Consider the following 18,022-nt stretch of genomic DNA (forward strand, 5'->3'; position numbering starts at 1 on the left):
AAGCAAACATGAGAAAAGTAAATAGGGTGCCAAGAAAGTGTGGAAGACCGCCCCACACGAAATAAACAACATCAAAGCTGCTTTTCACCCAAGTCCGAAGCACGGGTGGAAAGTGTGGAATAACAGTCCACACAAACCCAGAAAGGAACAACATAGTTCCACATCCATCCTCGTAGTAAAAATAAGAGCTTCAATCACTAGTGATAAATAAACAACATCAAAGCTGCCCTTCTCCCAAGCCCGAAGCATGGGTGGAAAGTGTGGAATAGAAGTCTACACAAACCCAGAAAAGAACATCAATCACTAGTGATAAAACAGACACCACATGAAATCTCGTAAAAATGGTAATAATAGTAATAGAAAGGTGAAAAGACACACCCCCTAACAACATGGCTCACCATCTGCCCACCACCCTAACCCCTTAAGCTGGGTGGAAATAAATATGAAAACTCTATGTACTGTGGCTTCAGACTGCCACTCAATAGTAATAATATTTGGCAGAACCACTGCCCTTCACCCTTACCCTAAGCAAGGGTGGTACAAAATTTAAAACACATTGTCCGTAAAACGGGAAACAACGCATAACCAGTGCTCACGAAATCAAACCACAAACAAGCAATGCACTCCAACAATAAGGTTCACATTTTCCAACACACATAACACATTCATTTAGGGTGTGGGGTAAAAAAACACCCTGCAGATGTGTGGATAGTCCTTCAGTAAAAACTACCACAAAACATACAGCCAAAAATACTAATAATAGCCTCAGTAAGGATAAGGCATACATGGCAGCAAGTTGAACTTGGCATAGAAACAAGATGGCAGTACATTGATCATGGCATAGCAACATGTCAACAAACAGGAATAACATTATGAGCTAAGAAAAAAAGACTATTAGGGCAGTAAACCTGTCCAGGATAAAAAAGATCAGGATAAGATGGTAAGATGTCAAGCAGAGCCCCACCAGGAGCAACCTCCCTGCTGCTCAGCCCATCCACCAACTGACTCACACACTCACCAATATTCCACTTACCAACATCCTATCACCACAGTCACACTGGCTGAGCAAAAGATATAACAGTAGGGTCTCCAGTTCCCCATGTGAAGGCTCAGTGGTGATATGATGTGTGTTGTAGACCCTGGGGGTGATTTGTACGATATGAATGAACCATACCATACTTCTGCATTATTGATGGATTCAGGCATTTAGTAATGCATCATATATGCATTCTGTCACTCATCTTTGCCAAGTAGAAAAATGAAAACTTGCTGCAGTCTAAACAGGGTATATGCTTGCAATACAAATTAAACACAGTAGCTGGTGTCCATCTTGCAGTGGTACATCATCTATCGATGTTTTAAAGTTCTGGCATGGCCGACACCAATGGCTATTCTGGAATGGTAAAATAATGACACACTATGGACAACCACATTCAATGATGGTAGCCATGTTTCGAGGCAGTGACTATACGCAGTGCACTGCTGATGAAATGAGCAGCAAATAAGTGTACTGTTAGCTCTGCTGTGGGAGCTATAGTATCGTCTTGAGAATCAATAAAATGAGGAAAAGCAAAAAAATGAAAGGAAAGCAATAAAACAAGAAAATTTAAAACTAAACGACCTGCTAACTAGCCCAACACTGAAGCAGACTCGTTTTCAGATGGATGTGCACATGTGGTCAGAAAATGGCATCATTTATAGGGCAAGCGAGCCGATGACTGATATGAACTGAACAATTACCCCATGCAGTATGCTTTCACAGATGGCAGCAGAGTCTAAATCACACTTAGGCAGACCAGTGATAAAAGCGGGCTGACCCAAAAGCCCACTTTGTATCTAATTGGATATATATTTATATGCATATGAATATATGTCTTATTTCATGATTAGTTTTTTTTATTTCAAGCTTGTGGCAGACAGCAATATCTGGCAGGCATTTTGAAGAGATTCTCATAAAAATGATTACATAGCAAATCTTCTCTCCCTAGGATTTGTCAAAGGGGGTAACCAACACCAAAATCCTTCCCTACTAAGGTCATCTCTGAGATTTCATGTAACAAAATACCTGACTGGCTTTAACACGGTGCAAATACAATACACCTTAAAGGATTACTGCCTTTAACATATGTGTCAGATAGTAAATAAACTAGTCAGAATCAACTAGTAGGGAGGAGGGATATTATGTGTCCATTCAACTTCCTCGTTCTAATAGTACAATGAATCAAAAAAGGGGGGGAATGTACAGATTGTAACTGCGTTGTCACGGTTTCACTTTAAAACCCTCATACACTCATTGATGGAAACGGTGGCGGTATATCTTGGTTCTCCGCCTTCATATATGCGTCATTACATCATCATAGGGTTTAGTTGTGTTGTATGCAAGCCTCAAGCCTGAGGCAACCACTAGAGAATGCAGTAGTGTCCAGTGATAGATGGTCAATCTCACTTACACATGAAGTGGGAAAAAGTTAAAAAACATTCCCACTTCCTAAAAAAAGGGGAACTTTATTGAGGGCGTGGATGTGAGAAGTTATTCAAATTCTCTGTTGGGTATATAATTGGAACGTGTGACTGGATCCACTATACCCTATATTCAATTAGGTCGACATGTTTCTGCCCCACTGTGCCCAGCCGGGTCTATGGGGCATTCATCAGGACATGAACAGTTGTACTCACACGATTTGTGCAGCTACAATAGTGGACTCTCTTGTTGCCACTGTGTTTCCTGTTGAGGTTATGTTGCACCTCTGGGGCCTTTTAAGCGCGCTTCCTCGGGGCTTGGTGGGAAGTTATTCCAGAGCCGTTGCTAGCATCTCGCCTCCTTGTGCTGGCTCTACCCCTGGAAGGACTACAACATTGGCTTGTCACAATAGCCACCTCTGACCTACTGTATTGAGCTTTCCCACAAGGCAACAATCAGGTATAAAATTATACATTTACAAAAGTATTCATAATTAAAGCTGGCAAAGCAAAATATTATCTCTTCTAAAAGGGTCTAAAAGAGATTCTCACAGTGCAAACGTCTATACCCAAAGTTTGTCAGAGAGGGTAACCAACACCAAAAATCTTGCCTGCTATGCTGATCTGAGTAACAAAGAACCAATCTGTAAGCTTTAATACATAGTACTAACAATCCACCCTTTAATGTCTATTGAATTTAAAATTTGACTTTAACATATGCTTCTCACAATCAATTTGCCAGACTTGCTGCCTGTATAATAACTAGCCCTGGGTGTAAAACTCTTCTCCGCTCATGGAGTGTGCAGTGTTTTAGCAACTCCGCATTCCGCGTAGAACGCGGAGTTGCCCAAAAACTCTGCACTCAGCAACAGAACAGCGTTTTTTTGTTCACACGCCCGCAATGCGTTTTTGCCCATGAGAGCAACCTACCGGGTTCCTGCCATAACTGATTCCTGAGCCGTTCTCGAGCTCCACGAGATTTGCTAGGTGGCCACCTTGTCCTGCGAGAGTTTGTGATCACGAACACGTCATTCGGACGCGCCATCGGACATCCGGCGGCAGTTTTGTGAAGAATGTGATCCCGAACATGCAGAATCTACAGCGACTGCAATCCGGAGAAGGTTTTCTCCCAAGCAGCATCAAAATTGGCTGTTCTTTTTTGTGCATGGAGTCCTTTTTCTTTTTTTTCACTTTTTTTTAAAAGGAAGGAAGTGCCTCAGAGTCTCAAATTCATGTTCCTGTCCAGCAGGCTCCTGCCAGTGCTTTTTCCGTCTCCTGGTCACTTTTCATTTGGATTTGGAGCTGGAAGGGTTACTCTTTATGTCTACAGCTTCATATATCATTGGATTTGAGGAGTTTTGAATTTGAGATTTCACAAGTAAGTTGTAGAATTGGTGTTGTTGTTTTAATTGGGGCCATGCACCTAGATTTATTTGTCCATTTCAATGCCTTTTTAAAATGTATTGTGGTTAGTGGCCTCTAGTTTCAGTAGGGGCCTAGTTGTTTCATTGTAAGTAATTTTTCTTCTTTTATAAAGGAAACATATTGCACCATTCACTACATTTTCTCCAACTTTTTAAATCAATTTGCAATATTTATTTAATTCACTATGTAGCCCAGTAGTCTGCTAATAGGCCTTTCAGCCAGTAGGCACAGATCTACTCCTGGGTGCATGAAACAACTGTTTCTGTGGTGTCTGTTGAAGTGAAACATCATTTAGGGCATGGATGGCATTGGATTGAAATACACAATGTGTTTTTTGGGTTATTTCACTTTTTTATCATATGCCTTTGTTGGATGTGTGTGGTTGTAATAACGTGCAGACAACTTTTTTGGCCATGTGGATTTTCGTTTTTGGCATTGTTTCATTAAAGATGTGTTTTAAGCATGCCTTCTTTGCCTGGCCAGTGTGTGAGTGCGTTTTGTTATAAGAATGGGCCTTGGCTAAGCCTCCCCATATGGCCAGGGGCCATTTTGTAAAGTCTGTGTCCATATAAGCTTGCTTTAGTTCAATGTTTTTCCAGGCCTCCAGTTTGTAGTTGTTGTGAGTGACCATGTGGCTTGCGGCCATTTTGTGGTGGCAGTTAGTGTGTTTTGCCATAGGCCTACATGTCTTTCCTTTGTTCCTTTTGGCTTCTATTGCTTGCATCCAGTGTCATTTGTCAGCTGCAGCTCCCTGAATGCTGCATCCCACGGGATACACAATGCAAAACCATTGTTGTTGTTCTTCTTCTTTCCTATCCTTCCTGAGTGTACTGCACAGTAAACCGTGAAAGCCCTTGTTGTTGTCAAAGTCTCACAAATGGCTACACTGTATTGTTAATTATTTTAATAACTGTCTTAATACATTTAATACTATAAACAACACTAACAAGTGTGACCACACACTAAGTTATTTTATATTTGTTTGGACCAGTAGTAATTGAATCACAACAATAAATGCCACGTTTCACTGTTGTTCTTCTTGCTTCCTTGCTTTAGGTGCACACAAGAGGAGGAGACATCACCCATTGTACTGAGCCAGACAGATGTCCTGCTGTGCATTATGTCATGTGACATGTGACATGTGACCACAGATATCTCTTTAACTTGTGCCACTACGTGCTGCTGACAACTTCAAGATGACCCCAACCAAAGGAACCAGGCCCAGTACTAAGAAAGTTGCCAGTGAGAAGAAGGCACTGCCACTTTCCACCACTGGTATATTGCCCAAGACCTTTTTTGGGAAACCAAAAATTACAGTTCCTAATTCCACGTAATTTCATCTTGGAATGTGCATAAATGGCACTAACAGAGAACTTCTTCGAATATGATGACACCATTTGCCATCAAATCAGGGGCATGTCTATGGATAGCACCTTTGCTCCTAGCATTGCATGCCTCTATGTGCATCAATTTGAGGTTGACCACATATACAATCAGGAAAACCCCTACAGTCAGCAGCTAAAGCTACGGCACAGATACATCTGCGATGTTCTGATTATCTGGCACGGGAATGAACAACAAGCAATTGAATTTTGCAGAATGAGTGAATACTAAGGCTGAACACCTCAAGTTCACATACACTATTAACAAAAACGAAGCAGTGGTTTTAGACCTTGTATTAACTATAGATGATGATGGAATTAAAACAAATCTCCATAACAAGCCAACGGACAAAAACAGTCTGCTTATGTATGAAAGCTTCCACATCAAAGCACTCAGACAGAACCTTCCTGTAGGTCAGTTCCTATGCTTCGGGAGAAATGGCTCCTTTTTGGAGGCCTATGACAGCCAAGCACAAGCCTTGGAGAAAGAACGTATTCAACGCCATTACCCAAACAAAATTGGTCACAAGAGCAAGTAAAAGAATAAGGAATAATAATCGGGAAGCCCTCTTGGAAAATCATGAGAAACAGGAGAATGAGAGGATAGTGTGTGTCACAATCTACACTCCCATTTCCAACAAAGTCCAAACCATTGTACAAAAAAATTAGCCCTTCTTGAATGGAACAGAATAAACATTTGCGATGAGTCAGTCCACGCAAAAACACTGTTACCACCTGTCCAGAACCAACAAATGCGATGGGAGCACCAACGCCCAATGGGCCACTATCCGTGTGGCAATTGCCTGGCATGCCAATACACCTATCACACCAAGGAAGTCGATATAAAAACATAGAGTCCCTGGATTCTTAAGAATCTCACTAACTTTAATAGTGAAAAAGTCATCTACCTTAACACATGCCCCTGCAAACTTTTGTACATGGGAATGACAAAGCGAAAGATCGAATTGAGAATAAACGAACATCGGATTAACATCATATATAAAAGGAACAATACCAAACTGACATGCCATTACCTTTAAAAAGGCCCCAGTGATGGGGATCTGACATGGTTGGTTTTAGAGAAAAATTAACCCAAACATCCCTAATATATCAAGGAAACTCTACACTCTGGAATAACGCTGGGTATATCGCCTCAAATTATGGGAAATGGGCCTTAATGATGATATTCCATGGCTGCAAATTGGATAAATGTATCAACTTTGAAACTGTACTACAAATCCATACAAAACACACTACCTTCAGTTGAGATGTATACAGATATCAGTGAAGCTTGCTGAACCTCTGAAACCCCCCCATTTTACACTATTGTGTGAGGAAATGCAGGATACCTGACATACAGCATGAATCGTGGTCTCCCTATCCGTGTGCTGACAAGAACCACCAGTATATATCTCTCTGGCTTCTTAAATTAAAGGAATAATTTCATAATTACCAACAGGGCACTCACAATCATGCCTCCTAGTTCGGCTCGCCACACAAATCATTCATGATTTTTGGGGTCATTGTAATTTTGAAATGCCCAATATATAAATGTAATATTAGGTGCTTAATTTGACAGTCACCGATATCTCTCTGGTCTTGTAAGTTATTGTAAGAATGTCATAAATCAACAACCTGGCATTCACAACCATGGCTCCTAGTTTCTCTCGCCACATGATTCATTCATGATTGTTGGATTTAAAATGAGCAATGATTTTCCTGCAACCTCCCAAATTTGTTCAATCTGTCCACTCTGAATAAAGCGCTAATACCATTTCACCTTGGAAACAGCTTTTTCAGTTTCAAGTACCATTCGCAAGCGCGTACTTGAACCTTGCCACCTGACTCCTAGGGGATATTTCTAAAGCGTCTTACAGACGCGACACATCTTTCTAACGCGATCATCTTGTATTGTGCCAAAAGAAACCGCTGACTTGAATCCATGCCAATTCCAGGCAGTTTTGCAGACACCAGATGCTGAGCAACATAATTAAGCGGTGCTCACAGCTGCGTGATGTCCAGGCAATTGTGCAAACACAGGTTGTTTAATTATCTAATTGAACACCACTCTTGGCCAGTTTCACCTAATTGACCCACATTTTCTCTGACTGGGCACCTATATAGACCTCTCATCTTCGCTCACACCGCTACCAGCGGGGAATAGGCAAGGGTGGTTTCTAGGAGTACTACGAGGGACGCACCTTGAGTTAGTAAGGGAGTGAATGTGATGTATGCATGAGACTTCAGGGTTTTTCAGACTGCAGAACCTGATTTTACATCTGTGAACGTGTGAGTAACAACATATGTGCAATGAGTATGCATTTGTGTTTTTCTACAAATTTTTCTCCTCCTTTCTCTGGTTACAGAGTGTGACTACAGGGGTCCCACATCCCCCTTCCAATGGGGTATCCCAACCCCTGATCTGGGGTAACATTGTGAGATGGTCTCACATTATCTGATTACTTGTCAATTTTTGTGTGTCACATTTGCAGTGATACGTGTTTCACATCCACATGAACAACAATGTTCTTTTGCATGATATCAGTCTGATTCTTTACTGACCACTTAAATATTCCTTTTTGACAGTCTATTAACCTTTATTTTACAGGTGTCAAGAAAAACCCTATATTTGAGTAGATACTGACAAAGGTCAGCCTACATGGTAGGCACATCTGAGTCCCAAGAAAGTAGATAGTAGCCCTTATATTTCGTCCTGATGACTGCAGTGGACCCATAGGGCCGTCATGGCAGAAAAATGTTGACGACATGGATGGGGTACTAAACGCCCTGGTCCCCACACTCTAGTTTTATTATTAAGCCAACACCTAACAAATAAATTACATTTTATGTTTGATTTCATTTTTAAACTCTCACTTTTTCACGGGCCCCCCACTTAGTTCTTAGAAGTGCCTCTCTGTCTTCAGGTGATGGCCCGCTCTATACCAATTGCGGTTTCTATAGAGCGAGAACTGCCAATGATGAAGCATTGCACCTGGTGGTGTGTGAGGACAGTTCTTCACATTTTTTTAGATGCCTAGCAGCCCACATAAGGAACTGTAGTGCTCCTGGTTACAGAACCCGATATATATTCAGGGTAGCTTCTTTTGTGTGTATAAACCAAAAATTACACCTACAGCAGTGGTGTCCAGGGAGCAAGCTGGGAGCAGCACCTCCTCATCAGTGGACCCACCCCATGAACGTAGGCCCAAGCCCATGTCTGTCGCAGAGGCAGCCAGTCTAATTACAAGTCCAACGCCGACGAGAAGTGATGATGAAATTGACTCATCAATATCACAAAGTAGTACCCAATCAATGCAGAAAACTCAGATAAGTGCGCAACAACAGATGCAACCACCCCCAATAGTAGTGGTTCCTCCTGAAATAGGGCAGTACAAAAGGGGGCGGTGATGGACGGAGCATCCGAACCAATCAAACACTCACACCCAGTAAACAGATCTGGGTTAAATCCATCACCGTTCTTTAGCCCACTCTGCCAGCCCAGTTCAGACATGTCCATATGCAAATCAGTCTGACCCTGTGCCTCATGGGAACAGTCCAGCCCGAACTGCCAAGCCATGCCTTCCCTGGACCGGAAACAAGCTTCCTCGGACTGGTTTCTGGCATTTCAGCCGTATTCAGCCAGGCTTGCTTGAATCCAGTGGCAAAGTGAGCAAGGGGCTCACGTCTGAGCATACCCTGCCAACTTATGGCAAACAAAGCGGTACAAAAGGGGGTGGTGATGGACGGAGCATCTGAACCAATCAAACACTCATACCCAGTCAACAGATCTGGGTTAAATCCATCACCGTTCTTTAGCCCACTCTGCCAGCCCAGTTCAGACATTGCCATATGCAAATCAGTCTGACCCTTTGCCTCATGGGAATAGTCCAGCCCGAAATGCCAAGCCATGCCTTCCCTGGACCGGAAACAAGCTTCCTAGGACCGGTTTCTGGCATTTCAGCTGTCTTCAGCCAGGTTTGCTTGAATCCAGTGGCAAAGTGAGCAAGGGACTCACGTCTGAGCATACCCTGCCAACTTATGGCAAACAAAGCGGTACAAAAGGGGGTGGTGATGGACGGAGCATCTGAACCACTCAAACACTCACACCTAGTCAACAGATCTGGGTTAAATCCATCACCGTTCTTTAGCCCACTCTGCCAGCCAAGTTCAGACATGGCCATATGCAAATCAGTCTGACCCTGTGCCTCATGGGAACAGTCCAGCCCGAACTGCCAAGCCATGCCTTCTCTGGACCGGAAACAAGCTTCCTAGGACCGGTTTCTGGCATTTCAGCCATCTTCAGCCAGGCTTGAAATAGGGGCAGTTCAGTAGATCGAGCTTCCTGCAGTGGAAGTAGAAAAGTAAGCCACTCTTTCAGAAGATCCATTGTCTTCCAGATCCCCAGCAAGTAAAAGGAGGGTTAGTCCATCAATGTCTGCAAGCCCCCCTTCTGGATGCCACTTGGAAGCCACCTTAATCTAAGAGTGAGACACGCCATGCGAGGCTAGGGAAAAGGAAGGTCCAAAAAGCCTTAGAGTTATGGAGGTAGATGTAGAAGAAAGGGATGATGACAACAAGCGAGTCATGATTGACATTAGCACCACGCCTGGGAAGACCAACATTACCCCATCCCAAATTGCTGTGAGGGATGTGGCATATATACCACCCACACAGATACCACAAACCCACCTACAGCTGCCATATTTATAAAGTCCTGGCAGTGACCTACATCCACCACAGCACCCACCTCAGTTAAAGTAGGTACTGCAGAGAGACAAACGTCACGCCCACCTACCAGTTCATCCGACAAGGTAAGTGGCACCAGCAGTGTCAGAAAGTTGACCTCCCCAGTTTGTGACTGTTTTGTCAGTTAGCAGGAAGGAGGTGAACATTGCTATATGCTCCATTTTTGGAGTGAGTGTTAGTCAGGGTACGCTTGATACAAAATATGGTACCGGAGGCCAAACAACCCATCTGGGAAAACACCACTTGATCCAGTGGGTGGCGCATCTTAGCTGCCAAAAAAACTGTAAGTGTTGTTGGTGGAGGAGGTGAAGAAGATCCAATCACGGTGGTACGTGAACAAGAAGTAGACATTTTCTCTGGTACACACAGCAGCCCTGTCCCCAGTAGTGGAGTGGTACCGGCCACAGCATCATCAGCAACAACGCAATGGCCCAAGAGTCTGGCTGAGACACCAAGGGGTCCAAGTCAAGACAGTACCGCAACGAAAAAACATGCATTGAGCCAAACAATATCTGGTCTCAATAAGTCACCTGCATCAGTGGCACCAGAATGGAAAAAAATCCAGGCCACCATTCTCAGCATGTTTAGATTGCAGTGGCAGGACAAACGCAACCACCCAACGTCACGTTTGTACAACACGAAGCTGGCTAAAATGTTAGCTCTGGACCTCCTCCCTTTTTTTTGTGGATGGTTGTGGGGTTTTTTCATTTGTGGCAGCCATCTGCCCGAAATGGAAGGTTCCCAACAGGTTCTAATGTGCCAGAGTTGCTGTTCTTGCACTACATAACAATGTGGTAGAATTGCTTAGATAAGCTTTGCAGCAGAGTGTTGTTCACACTATCCACCTGAGAACAGACATGTGGACCAGTTGCGAAGCCACTGATTACATGTGCATCACTGCACACTGGATGTCTTTTGTGGGGGTTAGGGAAAAGATGCCTGAAGGTGTTGACACTGCTGAGATTTCTAATGCTGCTCGGAAACATGCACCTGTAGCCATATTCGGCATGGAGAATACATTTTGGAAGACTTTGCAACAGCGTCTTTGAATGGCTGCGACCAACATTGGTTTTGTTACCATGGACAATGGCAGTAATACAGTTAAGGCCATGAATGATCATTGCTATTTCAGGGTCCTGTGTTTGGTGCACCGGATTAACATCATTGTTCAAGACTTTCTGTAAAAAGAAGACAGAGTCAGCAACTTACTGACCACCTGCAGATGAGTCTCACACATTTCAGCCATTCTTTTAAAGCCTGGAAGCAGTTGAGGATTATTCAATGTGATAATAACCCCGGGCCGGGTACTCGGCTCGGCCAGCGGAGTTTGCGGAGTTTTACCAACTCCGCACTCGACTGGGAACGCGAAGTTGCAGCAAAACCCCAACTCCATGGCGGAGCGGAGTACTCCCCTCAGCCAAGGCCAGCCCCATATAAAATCTTTTTTAAAAACCCACTTACCTTCCTGGCGGGCCGCACTACACCTCGTCGCGGTGTCTCCTTCTTTCCGCCGTCCTCCTCCTTGCGTCCCCGTATGCATTACATCCTGTGTGAACTGCACCCTCCATTTAGTGAAGGCAAGCTGAGAAGTGGCCCAACTGCCCTCGAAAACTGGACCCTGTTTTGTGCAATATGAGGAGACCACAACCCAGATGAACTAAAGGCAACCCCCAAATAGGAAAAACTGTTGTTGTTTAATAAAATATTCAAGCCCACCGTGATAGATTGGAGTCATGTATGCTTCAGGCTACAAGTCATTAAAAATGATCTCATACAATTAGTCGATAAATCAATATTTTGCCATAAAATTAACAAACGAATAGACTAAAAGATGGAAAACTTTGGCAGTGTGGAAACTGTGTCATCAGCATAAAGTAATGAAGGAAGGGGTAACAATCATGGTAGGCACATCAGGGGTGCTCTTTGTAAGATCATTTATATATAGAACTAGCTTACCCGTCGTGCGTTGCTGCGATCTCAGAAGAAAGGAAATTTATGGAAACTTTTTATAACATTCAATTTACATTGTGTCATTTTTATTGAAACTTATTCATTTTAATATGGAAAACATTTCAAAGTGTTGTTTTAATTCTGTTTTTTTATTCCAGTGCTTGTGGATACACGATATTTTTTATTTTTCCGTTTGGTGCGTAGACGAATAAATCAGAAGGTTTTTTCCGACGCGTGAGCTGGCCACATACAGTTGTCCATGAGAGAAGCACGGATTCTCCAAACCTAGTCCACACACTTGCAGCGATTATCCTTGTGCTTTGTTGATGGTCATTGCAAAAGCGAGTCGCGCCGGAAAGTGTAGACGTTCAGTCTTGGAAAGATTATGAGGGCCCTGGGTGGCCGGGGTGCCGATATTTAACAAATGTTTCTTTTTTTTTTGCCAGAATCCTTCGCGGGAGTGTACTCAACAACTTTTAACTATTTATTTATTTATTTTAGCCAGAAACCTTCACGGGAGTGTACTCAACAACTTTCCAAAGTTTCATGCCGATTGGATGAATGGTGTAGTAATGCATACTTTGTTTTTTATATATATAGATAAAAATAAGCAGTGCTAAAACACACTGCTGGTGGACCCCCCACCCGTGCTAATTTAATCAAAAACATCCCCCTTATTCCAGAGCCTAACTGTATGTGTATAGGGAGCACAGCAAGTGTACTATTGATGGGTCAATTTTTAGTTTAATGAGCAATTGGCACAGCTTAACCTGATTGATGCAGTCAAAAGCCATTGACAGGTCAATAAAGGTCCATAAAGGTGAGATACAGTGTTGACTGTTTGGCCACTTCAAAAACCATATTGGCATGCCTTGAGCACATTATTTTCATTGGCCCATTCTACTCTTCTATTGTACTTAACTATGCCCAGGATTTTGGCAGGGATATTGATCAGGGAAATAGAGCAGTAGCATTTAGGCTCCACCCTATTCTCTTTCTTAAAGATGGAGATGATAACTGTGGTGACCCAGGAGCAGGGAATTAGGGAATAATTTATCCTATAATACACGTTGGTCATCAATGTAGCCCAAAGATATACATTACATTTGATAATATTGATGGGAACGCCATCGGTCCCTGGTGCTTTCCACAATATGCTTCCCAGAATGGCAGTTGTGACTTCCTGCAAAGAAATAGAGGAGATGGGACATCCCAATGTATTAACTGTAAACAGGTGTGTACATTTCTGCGAAGTGTGCAACTCACTCCTCCCCATTTAAATGACAACTGATTGTTGTACAAACCTGGTCTAGAGATCGTACACTTAACACAGCCTTCCAAAGCACCTTACTATCTTCTGTATGGGCGGTGTCAGTTAATAAGGACCATTGCTGGGTAATGACTTGGGGCCCGATGTAGGTCGGTCGGTAACGGCCGAAAATACCGATTTTTGGCCGTTACCGAGCGGAATCGACCCATCGGGATGTAGGAGTCCGAAATCCGTCATATTCGGTAAATTACCGATTCGGTAATTAAACCGAATCGATAAAATACCGATTCTGAAAAAAACACAGATTCGGTAATTTTACCGATTCGCTAACATACAGAATCGGTATATTTACCGAATCTGTATGTTAGCGAATCGGTAAAATACCGAATCGGAAAAAAACACAGAATCGGTAATTTTACCGAATCGCTAACATACAAAATCGGTAAATATACCGAATTGGTAATTCTACCGATTCGGTAAAATGCCGATTCTGTGAATAAGAATTGTGAAAATTGAAGAGTGAGATGTAGGTAAGCTCAGAAATACAGATTTTGCCTAAAAATCGGTATTTAAGAGTCTGTATTTACCATGGATTGGAATCAGGTGGTAACCAGGTGCAACCTATAAAAACGGACCCAAAATGCAATTCTTCTTGCACTATGGCGGCATTTTATGTCATTGCAAGACGGCTACGGCTACAGGAGGAAGGAGAGAGGGAATGGCTGAGACAGGAGCAGGTCTACAGGCAGAGGGTTACCCTGTGCATGCTCACAGAAGCAGAGATCCTACTGAGATACAGGTTGGCCCCAGACACCATCACTGACCTCATCAGGGACCTCCAACCACTGTTGGCCCACCCCACCCCAAGGGCACACGCAATCCCAACACAAGTGCAGGTGCTATGCAGCCTACACCTGCTTGCGTCTGGCAGCTATCAAAGTGTAGTTGCTGTGGCAGGAGGGGTGACCCAGAGCAGCCTGTCAAGGTTTTTCCACAGATTTCTTGACGCCATGATACAGAGGATGGACCAATACATTTCCTTCCCTGCAACCCATGCGGAACTGGTACAAACTAAAGCAGACTTTTACCAGATGGCAAGATTCCCCCACATCATTGGCTGCATTGATGGCACGCACATTCCGATTTGCCCCCCTGCTGACACAGAATACATATACCGTAACCGGAAGTCAACGCACACCATTATTGTGCAGGTGATTTGTAATGCTAAGTGCGTCATCACAGACCTGGTTGCAAAATTCCCAGGGAGTACCCATGACTCCTACGTCTTCCAAAGCAGCGGCATCCATGCACGGCTGACGGCAGGGGAATTTGGGGAAGGATACCTCCTAGGTGAGACACATTGTCAGACCCCCATAACAAAAATAGCAGTGTGAAGTACATGTATGCATGTGAGTAACGTTACCCCTTTTTCTTCTGGGCGACAGTGCGTATGCCCTCCGCTCATTCATACTCACCCGCTACCTCATTCCTTCAACACCCAGCCAAAGGAGGTATAACCGGGCCCACAAAAGCACAAGGAATGTTGTAGAACGGACCTTTGGCATCTGGAAAAGCAGGTTCAGATGCTTGCACAAGAGTGGAGGTGCAAGGCAGTATACCCCCATCACCTGCTGCAAGATGATTGCTGTCTGTGCTATGTTGCACAACCTTGCGGTCAAGAAGGGCACTGAGGTAGAGTTATCAGACTACGAGGACCATGACGACGACATTGCTGTGCCACAAACCCAACCTGCTGGAGTGTCAACACCAAGTGACGGCAGATACAGACGAGAGGAAATAACAGACAACTATTTCTGAGTGAGTACAGATGAACACACAGGTTATGGATGTGAAAAAAAAAGGTTTTTTAATGTTGGAAGAACGTTCAAGCTCTGATCTACAACAAGTGAAAATATGTAATTGTATGTGGGGACTGGAAATGCCCCGGGTTGCCTCACCCACACTGGCAGAGTCATTTTCTGAGGCGCTTCACAGTGCCACTGGGATGCTGATCACCCCCTTCAGCATGGCCTGCTGCCTCTGCGGAGCGCCTACTGCTCCTGCGCGGCTCTGACACAGCGCTAGCAGGGCTGCTGCTGCTGCTGCTGTCCCCAGCCTCGGCCACGTGCAGGGCAGGATTGACCACTGTATTGGAAATGATGAGGGCCTCCATGGCACTGGTGATCTTGGCCATGCCCCTGGTCACCTCCGCAGTGTGTTGTGTCAGGCTCTCTTCCAAATTTACCCCTCGGCGACATAGCTGGGACGTTGCGGCGGCAAGCCGGTTAATTGCCCTGTTTTGTACTCGGGCATCCCTGCGCCTTGTGTGCTCATTATGTTCCATCTTGGCACAAAGCTGTGTGATGGCGGTTGTCATGCGTCCCATTCCTGTGGCAATGTCTCTGTTTGTTTGTGCCACCTCCTTGTTGCTTGCCACAAACTCACCAAAGCCCTTTGCCATTTCTACCATCTGCAGGTTGTGTGCACGCAATTGGCGGTGGCATGCCAGGATGGATTTTGCCTGCAGGCGCTGGATTCGCACCATGCTCCCCTCAAGGCCTTGGAACACTGTGCCCTCTCTTGATGGACATGCACTGCTGGGAGTGCGTGGTCGGCGATTGGTGCTGGCCTGCTGGGTGGGCTGCTGTGCTACAGGTGTCGCTGGTGTGGGTGCTGGTGCCTGACCCGCAGCTCCCTCCATGATTGTCAATGGGGCCACAATACTCCTCCTGGCTGGTGATGTGGCAGGTGCTGGCTGGGACCGTGAGGGGGAGTTCTCAGCTGAGAACACCAATGGGGGGGATTGTGATAGTTGGGGGGAGTGGGGAAAAACGAGGGCATGTACAGGGTCGTCCTCATTGAACATGGCACTGCTGTCCTCCTCCTCCTGCGAGGCATCCATGGTGCTTGGCCCTGCCACCACACTCTGCGCCGTCACTGGAGCTGTCGCTTGTGCAGCTGATGCTCCACTGCCTGCACTGCCTGATGTTGCCCCTAGGTATAAAGAAGCATTTGTGAACTGAGTGCAAATGTCTTACAGTCACTAAAATAAAAGCATTACACATGTCACTTTCATTACTCTGATTCTTTTTTCAAGTGCCTTGCTGATTAATGTGCACTGACAAATGTTCCTACATTAGCTGACTACATTTCCCATTATGCATTCCTCATGTATGGTGCTAGCAGTACTGGACTGGGGTTTGACTGTACATTGAGGCTATAGGGGAGGTGTCTGGTTGGGTGTGTCATGCTGCGCATGCTTCTTACCTTTTGCTGTAGCTCTGGCTGAGCTGTCCATGTCCCCTACTCCCACCACACTCTCCGTCTCGATGGTCATGGCCACCAGTTCCTCCAGGTCAGTCAGGGGGGGCGCGGGGTTCCTGCCTCCACCAGTCAGACCTGCCTGCTTGTGGAGCTCTGATAATTTCCTCTTGGTGAGGCTCCGGATGTCATAAAACCTCTTCTTGAGGTCCTCCAGGCTCCTGGGGGTCACACCAACTGCATTGACCCTCTCACTTATGGCACTCCACAGTTTCCTCTTGGTAGACTCTGGGACTGTGAGGGACAGCCTCCCATAGAGCTGCCTGTGGACCCTCGCCACCTCCTCCACCAGTACATGCAGCTCCATGCTGCTAAACTTCACTTTGCGCTTCCTATCAGCCTTCTGGCTCTCTGAGCTGCTTGCCATTTTCACTGTCTGCAAAATCAGCTCCAACTCTCTCTGCTGCTCCCTCTCACTGCTCAGCTCTGGCTGCCTCTCCAAAAAGTTCTGATGAGTTGCACCTGCCTGAGTAGCCACTCCCTGGTAGGGTGGGGGAGGGTGGTTCCACCTCATTGGCTGTTTGAATTGGTTTCACTTTTACTTGCTGGCCGATTCGGTATTTACCGAATCGGTAATTGCCGAATCGGTATTTGCAGATTCGGTTTTTCCAATGCATTCCTATGGCCCTTTTGGCCCATAGGCTTGTTTTGTCATTACCGATTCGGTATCTACCGAATCGGTAATTACAGATTCTGTAAGTATCGAAACACGCTACCGATTTTTACCGATTCGGTATTTTACCGATTTTTTTTCTCTACATCTCATTTTCCGATTTCAGAATACCGATTCGGTAAAAATCGGTATTTTAAAATCGGTAAATTACTTTTACCTACATCGGGCCCTAAATTCCTTCTTTTACTTGTGACTGATTTATAAATCTTCCTTTGAGTGGTCACAAGTGTGCTCTCAAAGGTGCTGTCTGTTTAAGACTCAACGTAGGTGTCGGTTAGCCAATTAGAATTTGTGGTCAAACTAGAGCCCCGCTAGTTTGACCACAAATTCTCAACCAGGGTTCCAGTTTTATGGGTGTGCAAAAGGAGAGTTTCATAGTGGGGATATCACGTGCCACTCGTCCTCCAAACCTTGAGCACCCCTCCCCACAAAGACACTTTACAAGTGAATGGTGTTCACTGCGTAGCTTTTATTACTTGACCAATAACACCATCTGTACTTGTTGATAAACCTTCAACCTTCACCATTTTATTCAATAAAATCAAAACATCCATAAGTGAACTTAATAAGGCACTTTATACATACGCGCCATCGGTTACCATGTATTTACAATTCTGCATCTCTTGATGCTTTTGTACCAGCAGGACACAACACAACCCCTTTTTCACTATTTCCATTAGAGGTAACACTCTGTCGTCTACCCTTTAGAAGCGGCCAACAGAGCACTGCTTAGCACCTTCCTGGCCCAAGAACCCTCTCCCCATCTTACTTCCTCCAAGCACTGGCTACTAGGGT

Source organism: Lissotriton helveticus, chromosome 3_2 (genome assembly GCF_964261635.1).
Source record: "Lissotriton helveticus chromosome 3_2, aLisHel1.1, whole genome shotgun sequence".
Classification (NCBI taxonomy): domain Eukaryota; kingdom Metazoa; phylum Chordata; class Amphibia; order Caudata; family Salamandridae; genus Lissotriton; species Lissotriton helveticus.